Consider the following 14029-nt stretch of genomic DNA (forward strand, 5'->3'; position numbering starts at 1 on the left):
CTAAAACCTGTATGGTATCCATCTGTGGTTCATTGCATTTTAATGCAGATATAAAGGGGTTGTAAGTTTTTGTAAAGTCCAAATGTTTTCTGTAGAGGTCCCCACTAAAGCTTGAGATTGGCCTCTCATCCAAACAAACCATTTCTGAAGCGAAGCAAACACATTGAAATGGGGCTGTCCACAGTTTGGAACGCTATAACATATCCAGGTGATTTTGAAATTGTTTTCTCACGTCATGTTGGGTGATATGTTTAGCACTAGAGATGAGCGAGCACTAAAATGCTCGGGTGCTCGTTACTCGAGCCGAACATTTCCAGATGCTCGAGTGCTCGTTTCGAGTAACGAGCCCCATTGAAATCAATGGGAGACCCGAGCATTTTTCAGTAAAATTACAAACTGAACGAGCACAGTGAAATAACACAGTGCAGAACAGATTGCAGATGTTCGGGAACATCTGCGATCTGTTCTGGAGACACGCGCGCAGAACGGTGTTCTCCGCAATAGTATTTGAAGAGCAATATGTGTAGAGAACAACTTGCAGATGTTTCCAAACATCTGCAATGTGTTCTTCACACATATTGTTCTTCAAATACTATTGCGGAGAACACCGTTCTGCACGCGTGTCTCCGGAACAGATCGCAGATGTTCCCGAACATCTGCAATCTATTCTGCACTGTGTTCTTTCACTGCTTTCTTCAATTAAACGATTAAATTAAATGTTTTAATTGTATTTTTTTACTGTTCTTCACTTCTTTTTTTTTAATTAAATGCTCGTTATCGAGCAGGGCAAATACTCGTCCGAGCAACGAGCCGGTCCGAGTATGCTAATACTCGACTGAGCATCAAACTCGGACGAGTATACTCGCTCATCACTATTTAGCACTTATTTATTAAAAAATGAACTTTTTTTCAAAAATATCAGATGGTTATACTGAAGTGTGTGATGGCATGACCACAGTATATTAACCTCTTAACGCTCAGCGTCCGATATATTGGACGCTGAGCTCAGTGACTTAGCGCTCAGCGTCCGATATATCGGACGCTGAGCCGATGCCGGTTCAGCTCAAGATTTGAGCCGAACCGGCATCGGGAAACACGGAGTGCCGGCTGTGACCCAGTGTAACACCCGCGATCGGAGTTGTCTCTGATCGCGGGTGATTAACCCGTTAAATGCCGCGGTCATCGCGACCGCGGCATCTAACATGCATCTGGGGTGTCTTTCCCCCACGGGGGGCACCGATCATTGCTACGGTATCACTGGGGTCCGATCTGGACCCCAGTGTTACCTGCAGGAACTGCCGGTAAGATGGCGTCTGTGACGTCATCTTACTGGCAGAGTGCCACCCTATGCAAGTGCATAGGTTGACACTGATAATGCCCTGCAATACATAAGTATTGCAGGGTATTATTATGAACAAGCAATCAGATGATTGCTTGTTCATTTCCCATGGTGGAAAAAGTGAAAAAGTAAAAAAAAACATTATTCAATAAAAAAATAAAGTAATAAATCACCAAAAATGCCCAAAAGCCCCAAAACATATAAAGAGTCATATAACTAAAAAAAAGTGTAAATCATAACACAAACCACACATATATAGTATCACTGCGTCCGTAACAACCCGTAGAATAAAAATAAATAATTATTGAACCCGCACGATGAACGCCGTAAAAGAAAACTGTTATAAACCCTCCAAAAATTATGATTTTTACCTATTCAATCCCACAAAAAATGCTATAAAAAGTGATCAAAAAAACATATGTACTCTAGAATGATACTGGTGCAAAGTCCCGCAAAAAACAAGCCATCAACCAGCTCCGTAGCCAAAAACGTAACAAAGTTATGCCACTTGGAAGATGGCAATACAAAAATGATAGATTTTTCCCCACAATAGGGTTTTATTTTACAAATTTAGTAAACCGCAAGAAAATATATTCGTGTCTGGTATCCCCGTTATCGTATCGACCCATAGAATGAAGATAATATGATTATTAGTCTATACGGTGAACACCACAAAAAAAAGTAAAAAAACTAGTAGAGAATTGATGCTTTTCTACTCCTGCTCTCAAAAAGAAGTTCCTAAATTTTCAACAATAGGTGATACCAACCCCAAAATGGTAACATTGGAAAAAGCATCTCGTCCCGCAAAAAAAATGCCATCACATGGCCCTAATAGCGCAAAAGCGAAAATTTTATAGCCTTCAAAAGAGGCCAATGAGGAAAGTAAAATCCTGGCAGCTGCAGGGTGCTCCTTCCCTTCTGCACCTCACTGTGTGCCCATAAAACAAGTCACAGCCACATGCGGGGGGTCTCTGTACTCGGGAGAAATTGTAGAACAAATTGTATGGTGGGTTTTGTATTTTTATCTTTTGGAAATGTGTAAATTTTAGGGCTAAATGAATGTATAACCGGCACAATTTGACTATTCTAAATTTCGCCTCCATTTTGATGTAATTACTATGAAGATCTCAAGGGGTTAACAATCTTCATAAAATCTGTTTCTGATAGCTTGAGGGGTGCAGATTTGAAATTGGGTTGGTTATATGGGGGGTTTGATGCTAAATATGTAAATTTTCATTCAAAACTGTATTTATCCCCAAAATAGTCAATTCTGAAAATCCGGAAAAGCGCTATTCGATTTGTAAGCCGCGTGACATCAAAATAAATTATCCAGACATTTCAAAAATGGTGAAAATGTAAAGTAGACAAATGGGAAATGTTATTCAGCAATTTATTTAGGTGGTACATCTATCTGCCTGAAAACGCAATGATTTAAAATTTCAAAAATGGCAAATTTTTCAGAAAATTCATCATATTTTCTTTTTTTTTGTAAATAAACGCAAAACTTATCAGCCAAAATTTACCACTAAAATGAAGTACAACATGTGGGTAAAAAACAATCTCAGAATCGTTTTGATAAGTAACAGTGTTCAAAAGTTATAACCATATAAAGCGAAGCATGTCAGAATCCAAAAAATGGGACTGAGCCTTAAGCTACAAAATGGCTGCGTCCTTAAGGGGTTAATACATGTTGTTGTTTTTTTTTTTAAAGCTAAATCATTTCATTTTAAATGCTGCTCATCTTTCATGTCACTTTGAGAGGCTTAGATAATAGTAAAACTCCATAAATTAACCCATTTAAGAAACTACACCCCTCAACATGTGTAAAACACGTTCAACAGTTTCCCAGGGCTTAAAACAAAATTAGGTGCAATTTAAATTTATTTTGCTAAATCAATGTACTTTTCAAGAAATGTACACATAGTCAATAAAAGATAAATACTAGAGATGAGCGAGCACTAAAATGCTCGGGTACTCGTTATTCGAGACGAACTTTTCCCGATGCTCGAGTGCTCGTCTCGAATAACGAGCCCCATTGAAGTCAATGGGAGACTCGAGCATTTTTCAAGGGGACCAAGGCTCTGCACAGGGAAGCTTGGCCAAACACCTGGGAACCTCAGAAAAGGATGGAAACACCACGGAAATGGACAGGAAACAGCAGGGGCAGCATGCATGGATGCCTCTGAAGCTGCTTAATCGCACCATTATGCCAAAATTATGGGCAACAGCATGGCCATGACAGAGTGACAGAATGAAGCTAGATAGCATCTAAAACATCCAATAATTGACCCTGACACTATAGGGGACGGCATGCAGAGGCAGCGGCAGCAGGCTAGAGAGTGTCATGGCGACATACCCTAAATGGACTCAGGCTTCAAACCAATGGGTGGCAGAGAGGAACCAAAGGAGGTGAGCAAGAAGCGCTCAAATAATATCGGTACATGATAAAAGTTTGCCAGTATATTTTGTGGATTACACAGCAGGGTGGCGACAAAGTTAACATGGAAGCCATGAAAACAACCCAAAATTCTGCCTGACACAGCTCGTTTGATAAGGGGACCATGTATGGAGGCAGTGAACTAGTAGTAGATTAAAGGTGCTGCAGTTAAAACTATGTTAGTTGGATCTTGGCATGGAGCTGGCGCTCCGCTACCAGGCGAGCTTTCGCCAATCCAAGCCCCTGTCTCTAGGCTACTCCCCAAACAGCACTTCTAAGAATCTTTTGTATAAGATCAAGTGTAGTAGCGTTCTTATAAGTTTAGGATATGGCGGGTGAGGGGAATGTAAACAGATGCGCAAGAAGCGCTGAAATAATATCGGTAAATGATAAAAGTTTGCAAGGATTTTTTGTGGATTACACAGCAGGGTGGCGACAAAGTTAACAACTTTGATGTGGAATCCATGAAAACAACCCAAATTTCTGCCTGACACACCTCGTTTGATAAGGGGACGATGTATGGAGGCAGCTATATGGACGACTTTTGGAGGTAGCAATGGAGACAACGTGTGGAGGCTGCTATGGAGACAATTTAATTTGGATAGTGCCTGTATGTGACAGTCCAAAAAAGTTTTCAAACCAGAGGAGCAGGTAGGTGGCCCTCCAGAAAAATGGAATAGATTGAGTGCCTGTATGTGGCAGTCCAAAAAAGTTTTCAAACCAGAGGAGCAGGTAGGTGGCCCTCCAGAAAAATGGAATAGATTGAGTGCCTTTATGTGGCAGTCCAAAAAAGTTTTCAAACCAGAGGAGCAGGTAGGTGGCCCTCCAGAAAAATGGAATAGATTGAGTGCCTGTATGTGGCAGTCCAAAAAAGTTTTCAAACCAGAGGAGCAGGTAGGTGGCCCTCCAGAAAAAATGAAATAGATTGAGTGCCTGCATGTGGCAGTCCAAAAAAGTTTTCAAACCAGAGGAGCAGGTAGGTGGCCCTCCAGAAAAATTGAATAGATTGAGTGCCTGTATGTGGCACTCCCAAAAATTGTTTAAAACAGAGGACCGGGTAGGTGGCCCTCCAGAAAAATTAAATGCATAAAGTACTATAGCTAGAGCCAGTGGGCCCTGTCAAAAAATAGCCAGTTTCCTCTGCTTTAGTGTACAAAGAGGAGGAGAAGGAGGAAAATGAGGAGGAGGAGGAGGAGGAGTGCATAAATTATTCAGGTTGAGCTTCCTTCACCTGGTGGAGATTGGAAATTATGAGAAATCCAGGCTTTATTCATCTTAATAAGCGTCAGCCTGTCAGCGCTGTCAGTCGACAGGCGTGTACGCTTATCGGTGATGATGCCACCAGCTGCACTGAAAACCCGCTCGGACAAGACGCTAGCGGCAGGGCAGGCAAGAACCTCCAAGGCGTACAGCGCCAGTTCGTGCCACATGTCCAGCTTTGAAACCCAGTAGTTGTAGGGAGCTGTGTGATCATTTAGGACGATGGTATGGTCAGCTACGTACTCCCTCACCATCTTTCTGTAAAGATCAGCCCTACTTTTTCCCGAGACTGGGGACAGGTGACAGTGTCTTGCTGGGGTGACATAAAGCTGGCAAAAGCCTTGTAAAGCGTACCCTTGCCAGTGCTGGACAAGCTGCCTGCTCGCCTACTCTCCCTCGCTACTTGTCCCGCAGAACTACGCACTCTGCCGCTAGCGCTGTCAGAAGGGAAATACTGTTTCAGCTTGTGCACCAGGGCCTGCTGGTATTCATGCATTCTCACACTCCTTTCCTCTCCAGGGATGAGAGTGGAAAGATTTTGCTTGTACCGTGGGTCCAGGAGAGTGAATACCCAGTAATCGGAGCTGGAATAAATTCTTTGAACGCGAGGGTCACGGGATAGGCAGCCTAGCATGAAATCTGCCATATGCGCCAGAGTCCCAACGCGCAAGAATTCACTCCCCTCACTGGCCTGACTGCCCATTTCCTCCTCCTCCAACTCCTCCAACTCCTCTTCTTCTGCCCATACACGCTGAACAGTGAAGGTCTGAGCAATGCTCCCCTCTTGTGTCTCGCCAACATTCTCCTCCTCTTCCTCCTCATCCTCCTCCACCTCCTGCGATATGCGCTGAGAAACAGACCTAAGGGTGCTTTGGCTATCAACAAGGGAATCTTCTTCCCCCGTCTCTTGTGACGAGCGCAAAGCTTCCGACTTCATGCTGATCAGAGAGTTTTTCAACAGGCCAAGCAGCGGGATGGTGAGGCTGATGATGGCGGCATCGCCACTGACCATCTGTGTTGACTCCTCAAAGTTACTCAGCACCTGACAGATATCAGACATCCACGTCCACTCCTGACTACCAGTTCTGGTGGAAGTTGACATCTGGCAGTCTACAATCGCTCTGCGCTGCTGGTAAACTCTGGATAACATGGTTAATGTTGAATTCCACCTCGTGGGCACGTTGCACAACAGTCGGTGAGCGGGCAGTTGGAGGCGGCGCTGCGCTGCCCTGAGAGTGGCAGCATCTGTGCTGGACTTCCTGAAATGCGCACAGATGCGGCGCACCTTCGTGAGCAAATCTGACAGATTGGGGTATGTCTTGAGGAAACGCTGAACTATCAGATTTAACACATGGGCCAGGCATGGCACATGTGTCAGTCTGCCGAGTTGCAGAGCCGCCACCAGGTTACGGCCGTTGTCACACACAACCATGCCTGGCTTCAGGTTCAGCGGTGCCAGCCACAGATCAGTCTGCGCCGTGATGCCCTGTAATAGTTCTTGGGCGGTGTGCCTTTTATCGCCTAGGCTCAGCAGTTTGAGCACCGCCTGCTGTCGCTTAGCGACGGCTCTGCTGCTGTGCCTAGAGCTAGCGACTGATGGCGCCATGCCCACGGATGGTAGTTCGGAGGAGGAGGTGGAGGAGGGGTGGGAGGAGGAGGAGGCATAGTAGGCCTTTGAGACCTGGACCGAGGTAGGCCCCGCAATCCTCGGCGTCGGCAGTATATGACGTCGGGACCAGGGACCATCGGGACCAGGGTCAGACTCGGTCCCAGCCTCCACCAAGTTAACCCAATGTGCCGTCAGCGATATATAGTGGCCCTGCCCGGCAGCACTCGTCCACGTGTCCGTGGTCAGGTGGACCTTGTCAGAAATGGCGTTGGTCAGGGCATGGATGATGTTGTCTGACACGTGCTGGTGCAGGGCTGGGACGGCACATCGGGAAAAGTAGTGGCAGCTGGGGACCGAATACCGAGGGGCGGCCGCCGCCATGAGGTTGTGAAAGGCCTCGGTCTCTACTAGCCTATAGGGCAGCATCTCCAGGCTAAGCAATCTGGAGATGTGGACATTAAGGGCTTGGGCGTGCGGGTGGGTTGCACTATATTTTCTTTTCCGCTCCAGCGTCTGGGGTATGGAGAGCTGAACGCTGGTGGATGCTGTGGAGGATCGTGGGGGCGACGATGGGGTTTTTGTGCCAGGGTCCTGGGCAGGGGGCTGACTATCAGCTGACACAGGGGAAGGAGCAGTGGTGTGCACGGCCGGAGGTGAACGGGCTTGGTGCCACTCATTCGGGTGTTTAGCATTCATATGCCTGCGCATACTGGTGGTAGTTAAGCTAGTAGTGGTGGAACCCCTGCTGATCCTGGTTTGGCAAAGGTTGCACACCACAGTCCGTCGGTCATCCGGTGTTTCCTTAAAGAACCTCCAGACTTCTGAAAATCTAGCCCTCGCCGCGGGAGCCCTCGCCACGGGAGCTTCACTACGTGACACATTTGGCGCTGATGCACCTGCTCTGGCCCTGCCTCTCCTTCTGGCCCCACCACTGCCTCTTCCAACCTGTTCTGCTATAGGACTCTCCTCCGTCTCAGAAGCACTGTGTTCACCCGGCCTCTCAACCCAGCTTGGGTCTGTCACCTCATCATCCTCCGATCCCTCAGTCTGCTCCCCCCTCGGACTTCCTGCCCTGACAACAACTTCACCACTGTCTGACAACCGTGTCTCCTCCTCGTCCGACACCTCTTTACACACTTCTTCCACTACGTCAAGAAGGTCATCATCACCCACAGACTGCGACTGTTGGAAAACCTGGGCATCGGAAAATTGCTCAGCAGCAACCGGACAAGTGGTTTGTGACTGTGGGAAGGGTCCAGAAAACAGTTCCTCAGAGTATGGCGGTTCAAATGCCAAATTTTCCTTGGAGGGGGCAGACTGGGGGGGAGGAGGCTGAGGTGCAGGAGCTGGAGGAGTGCCGATTTCGGTGACATGGGTGGACTGCGTGGAAGACTGACTGGTGGACAAATTGCTCGAAGCATTGTCGGCAATCCACGACATCACCTGTTCGCACTGTTCTGGCCTCAACAGTGCTCTACCACGAGTCCCAGTAACTTGAGACATGATGAACCTAGGGAGTGTAGCTCTGCGGCGTTCCCCTGCTCCCTCATCAGCAGGTGGTGTCTCACCCCACCCAGGACCACGGCCTCTGACCCCTGCAGTAGATGGACGCCCACGTCCCCGCCCTCGTCCTCGTCCTCTACCCCTAGCCCTCGGGTTAAACATTTTGAAAATGAAAGTTATATAACTTTAATTTTTTTTTTAACTTTTTTTTGTGTTTTTTTGTGTTTTTTAGTTTTTTTTTGTGCTTTTTAGGTTTTTTTTTGTGTTTTTTAGTTTTTAAAACCAAACAATGCTATCCTATTGCTATGGCTATTTTCTAGCCAAGTATGAAAGCACACTGATGAGATGACGCTGAGTTATGAAAAAATAAAAGGAAAATAAAAAGGAAATGGCAGACTGTGCCTAATTGAAATCCATCCCCTAATAAATTTTCCCACTTCGGTCTTTGTGATGGATATGTGCTTCACTAAGCGCTAAACACAGCGGTCGCAAGTCTCACTCCAAATTCCTCACAATTGGCTAGTATATGCACTGCAGCAAGGACAGCCACTAGCAGATCAACCAGAAATAAAATATATATAACGCTATTGTAGGCGTAAGTAAGCCGTTTGGATTCTCCTTTGGCTATTTTCTAGCCAAGTATGAAAGCACACTGATGAGATGACGCTGAGTTTTGAAAAAATAAAAGGAAAATAAAAAGGAAATGGCAGACTGTGCCTAATTGAAATCCAACCCCTAATAAATTTTCCCACTTCGGTCTTTGCGATGGATATGTGCGTCACTAAGCGCTAAACACAGCAGTCGCAAGTCTCACTCCAAATTCCTCACAATTGGCTAGTATATGCACTGCAGCAAGGACAGCCACCAGCAGATCAACCAGAAATAAAATATATATAACGATATTGTAGGCGTAAGTAAGCCGTTTGGATTCTCCTTTGGCTATTTTCTAGCCAAGTATGAAAGCACACTGATGAGATGACGCTGAGTTCTGAAAAAATAAAAGGAAAATAAAAAGGAAATGGCAGACTGTGCCTAATTGAAATCCAACCCCTAATAAATTTTCCCACTTCGGTCTTTGCAATGGATATGTGCGTCACTAAGCGCTAAACACAGCGGTCGCAAGTCTCACTCCAAATTCCTCACAATTGGCTAGTATATGCACTGCAGCTAGGACAGCCACCAGCAGATCAACCAGAAATAAAATATATATAACGCTATTGTAGGCGTAAGTAAGCCGTTTGGATTCTCCTTTGGCTATTTTCTAGCCAAGTATGAAAGCACACTGATGAGATGACGCTGAGTTATGAAAAAATAAAAGGAAAATAAAAAGGAAATGGCAGACTGTGCCTAATTGAAATCCAACCCCTAATAAATTTTCCCACTTTGGTGTTTGAGGTGGATATGTGTGTCACTAAGAGCTAAACACAACGGTAGCAAGTCCCCCTGCAAATTCCTCACAATATGGTACTAGCTGCACTACTAGCGCCAGCAAGCCCAGCCACAAGCAAACAAAAAAAAAAAGTATAACGTTATTGTAGCCCTAAGAAGGGCTGTTGGGTTCTTGTTGAATCACTCCTGCCTAACAGTAATCTACTAGCACCCTAACGCTGTCCCTGACCAGCAGCAGCTCTCTCCCTAGCGGCATCCAGACACAGAATGATCAGAGCAGCGCGGGCAGCGGCTAGTCTATCCCAGGGTCACCTGATCTGGCCAGCCAACCACTGCTATCGACGTGTAAGGGTACCACGTCATGCTGGGTGGAGTGCAGAGTCTCCTGGCTTGTGATTGGCTCTGTTTCTGGCCGCCAAAAAGCAAAACGGCGGGAGCTGCCATTTTCTCGAGCGGGCGAAGTATTCGTCCGAGCAACGAGCAGTTTCGAGTACGCTAATGCTCGAACGAGCATCAAGCTCGGACGAGTATGTTCGCTCATCTCTAATAAATACCAAAACGCTCTATGTAATGTGATACCCAAATGCTGCCCTATATATGGTGCTACACTCATTTATTGGCACATTATTCAGAGTCAATTTGGACATATAAAGGCTTATTCTGCAAGATTAGATGCACTTTAAAAATACTTCATTTTATTGGGTCTTTAGCTTATGCATTTTATTAACGCTTGAATGTATGGAGAAAAGAAAATCATCAATTCTGGTTTCAGATGTTTTGGCATTTTTTTGGACAGTTTACTGTACCATAAAAGTAATGTTATTTTTATTCTATGGATCACTATATATTATATGATTATGGTGCTACCTCATTTTTTTTACATAAAAAGGGCATCACTGCAGCAAAAGTCAGTGTCCTGTAAACAGATTGGAAGGAACAAACTCCTTTAAGTTTTTTTATGTTGCGTTATCATTTTGCAAGAGAATGTACAGTTAATGCATCATCTCCGTTGCTCTGGAGCATTCACGGTAATTTTTAATAGATTTTCATTAACAGAATATGAAAGTTGTTAAAAAGCCACAGATGTGTAAATTAAAAACATCCCCAAAGGGATAACAGAAAAAAAATAATGTCATGCTTTTTTTTTGAATGTCATCTATATAGCACATATCATACCTGAATAAGTGGAGTGAGATATTTTCCATCATTTGGAATCTAACATGGAATGTTTTCAAGCATAAATCAAACAAACTTAGAGGAGCTCTTGAAAATATACAAACCAGTCCTATACCGTGTTTCCCTGGAAATAAAACAGCCCCCGAAAATAAGACCTAATGCAATTTTTTGAAACCTTGATTTGTGTCACATGAAAGCCGGCGCCGCTGCAACAAAATTTCGATCGCGTGCTTCAAAATTCCCTTCTAAATGCCTGTCCCAGCAACGCAAATCCAAAAACTTCGGAATATCCAACTAAAGTGCGGTCCGTTGACCCTTAGTAAATGTGCCCCACTGTCACGAAACACTATAGGTTCTAGAAATGTCACCAGAGAAGATTGAGCATGATAAGAAAAAGACTAGCCTATGACATTTTAACCCCTTAGGGGCCATACAACTTTTCATTTTGTATTTCCATTTTTCACTCCTCCTCCTCCCCTTTTTCGATGTAAAGATCTGTGTGTGGGCTGTTTTCTGTGTAACAACTTGCACTTTGTAGTGATTGTATTTAATTCTCCATGCCGTGTAATGGGAAGTGGACAGTGAAATTGGTGAAAATAAGCATTTGCCCCATATTCTTGTGGGCTTGGTTTTTATGGCTTTCACCGTGCTCCACTATTAGACATGTCTCCTTTATTCATTGGCTGGTGTCGGTATGATTACGGGGATACAAAATGTATATAGGTTTTATTGTGTTTTAATACATTTTTAAAAATGTAAACTTTCTGTACAAAAAAACAATTCTTTGTTTTGCCATTTCTGGCGCTAATTACTTTTTCCTACTTGGGTATACATAGCTGCGTGAAGAGTATTTTTTGCAGCATGAGCTGACATTTTATTTGCTACCATTTTGAGGACTGTAAAACCTTTTGATCACTTTTTATTACATTTTTCATATGTTGCAAAAAACTGGTGTTTTGGTCATTTTGACGCAATTTTCTGTTCCAAATTTTTTCAACAATCTCATGTACGTCAGACAGAGATACGGTAGTTAGAGGGCAGAATGTGACCCACAGGCCGTACCCTTGTAAATTGTATCTTTCATCTTAAGAACATGGATACAAGTGAGTTCACAGAGAGAGATTGGTTCAGCAGCACAGGGAACTGTGTATACCCATGCAGGTAATATACCATAGCTAAAATCAGATATAGAAGAAAGTGCCCATGGGGGATTCCATTTAGCATGGCTTTTATGGCAGTTTTCTGTTGTACAAGCCATGGAAACGTTGCTATTCCTGGCTGTGTACTTTTCAGTCCCATATGCCACCTCCACATAAAGGGAGGATGGAGGGCAGTCAGAGGGCCAGACATGGTACAGGTTATATTGTAATTCTACGTTAGGAAGGACTTCAATGACGGCACACAAGAGACAGATGCATCTAAGTATATCTGTTGAAACATGCAGAGCGAGGAGAACATCAATGATGTACCAGCTCTTGATAAATTCTCCCCAATCTTCCTAAAATACTGAAAATCAAAGTAGTGCCAGTGATTTTCATTTCAGGAACTTCTATTCTGTTGTCTCATTTTACTAAATGATATAACATGAATACTTCCAATTGTGTTAGGTTTTGATCTATTTCTAGATACTAGCAGATAATTTAAATAAAACATATGTATTGGAGTCAATACAATTCTAATATTTGAAACCTAAATCAGGTTTATTGGTTCTTCCTCTCCTACTGCATTCACAATAAAAGGAGACATTTTTGCGATACTGCTGTAGACATATTATTTTTATATGTGTAGAATTATGGATTTATCTCTTTTATTTTCGTATATATATGATGAGTCATATCGGTGATAGTTGTGTTTTATGATGCCTTTGTTGCTTTATTTTTATTTCCTGCAGTGCATGATATAGATAGCACTGCCTGAGGAAAAAGAAGAAAATCCTAAGAGATTAAAGTACAAAAACGGAAATGAAAGTCAATATGCATTCACCTTGGAAATTATGTTCAGAAGTATGGTATTTCTTTTTTCTTTTCTTAACATTTAATATGTACCAATGTGTCAATGCTAAACTTTGGTTAAAGAGTGTAATTTCTCATTAAAGCAATTCATTAATACATGCTAATAAAAGCCCTGAATATATGGAATTCACACCTTTTCCTCTCACCTGTTGGATGGTTATACATGTAGTCAGCATATCACTGTATTTTGACTTATCGTTACCTAATCACATAATCATTTTTCTGCAATAGCTTCTATGAATACATGCATCTCTGTGAATTTTGTTGAAGCATTATCAAGCATAGTCAATATTTTCTAGCATACTGAACTCATTTAAATCTGAGAACATTTTGTAGTGAAAATGTAACGTTGCCTGTAGACAGTATGTTACAAAGCAGGAGTAACCGGGCAGATTGTACATAGTGTCCTATCTGCAGGCAGATATAAAGCAGGAGTAATTACCAGGCAGATTGTACATAGTGTCCTATCTGCAGGCAGCTTGTTATAAAGAAGGAGTAACTGTGCAGATTGTACATAGGGCCACATTTATCACTTTTGTGCGCCTAAGTGTAGTAGTTGCGCCTAAATTCTGGCGCACTGTTTTGCCAGAATTGTCACCAACTGTGATAGGGTAATTTCCTGCCTCTTATTAATCACTTTACTTTAACACAGTTTAGGTGAATTTTTGCGCAGTTTAGGTGCAATGTTAGATTCAGGCACTTACATGTGATCCTGCTACAAGCTCCTCTCTGCTTCTCCCACAGCCCAGAATGAAGATAACAATCACAGCAGCACCCAGGTGTGTGACACCCTGCACCCAGTGATGTCCTCAGCAGTGGCTTCTCCTGGAGGGGATCCCCCAGTGCTGGTCTCCTGCTGCACCCCTGTAATTCTGCACAGTATCCCCCTCAGATACACTGGTGATACTGTGCAGAATTACATGGGGGACACTTGTCTGTAATTTCTGCAAAATTCTGCAAACTTCTGCAAACTTCTGAAACTTCTGCAGAATGTTTTGTAAATAGAAGGTGATGAACTAAATAGAGTCTGCAGGACCTGTCTGCAGTGTATCTCATGTCTGTATTATATGTTCTAGTGTCTGGCTGAGCTCTGCTGCTAGAAATGAGCTGTTCTACACAGGGGCTCAGTGCTTTCTTCTCAGTTAATGCCACTTTCGGGCTGGAGTGTTTTTGCGCCCGTTTTTGCACCTAAATGGAAACGTTGCAAGTGATGAATATCATTAGGCGCAGCAAAACATCTGGATTGGGAAAGATAGATGAGGGAAAGCTGGTTATTTTTGCTGCGCGGCTAGTTTGCCGTTTAC

This window comes from Engystomops pustulosus, chromosome 5 (genome assembly GCF_040894005.1).
Source record: "Engystomops pustulosus chromosome 5, aEngPut4.maternal, whole genome shotgun sequence".
NCBI lineage: Eukaryota > Metazoa > Chordata > Amphibia > Anura > Leptodactylidae > Engystomops > Engystomops pustulosus.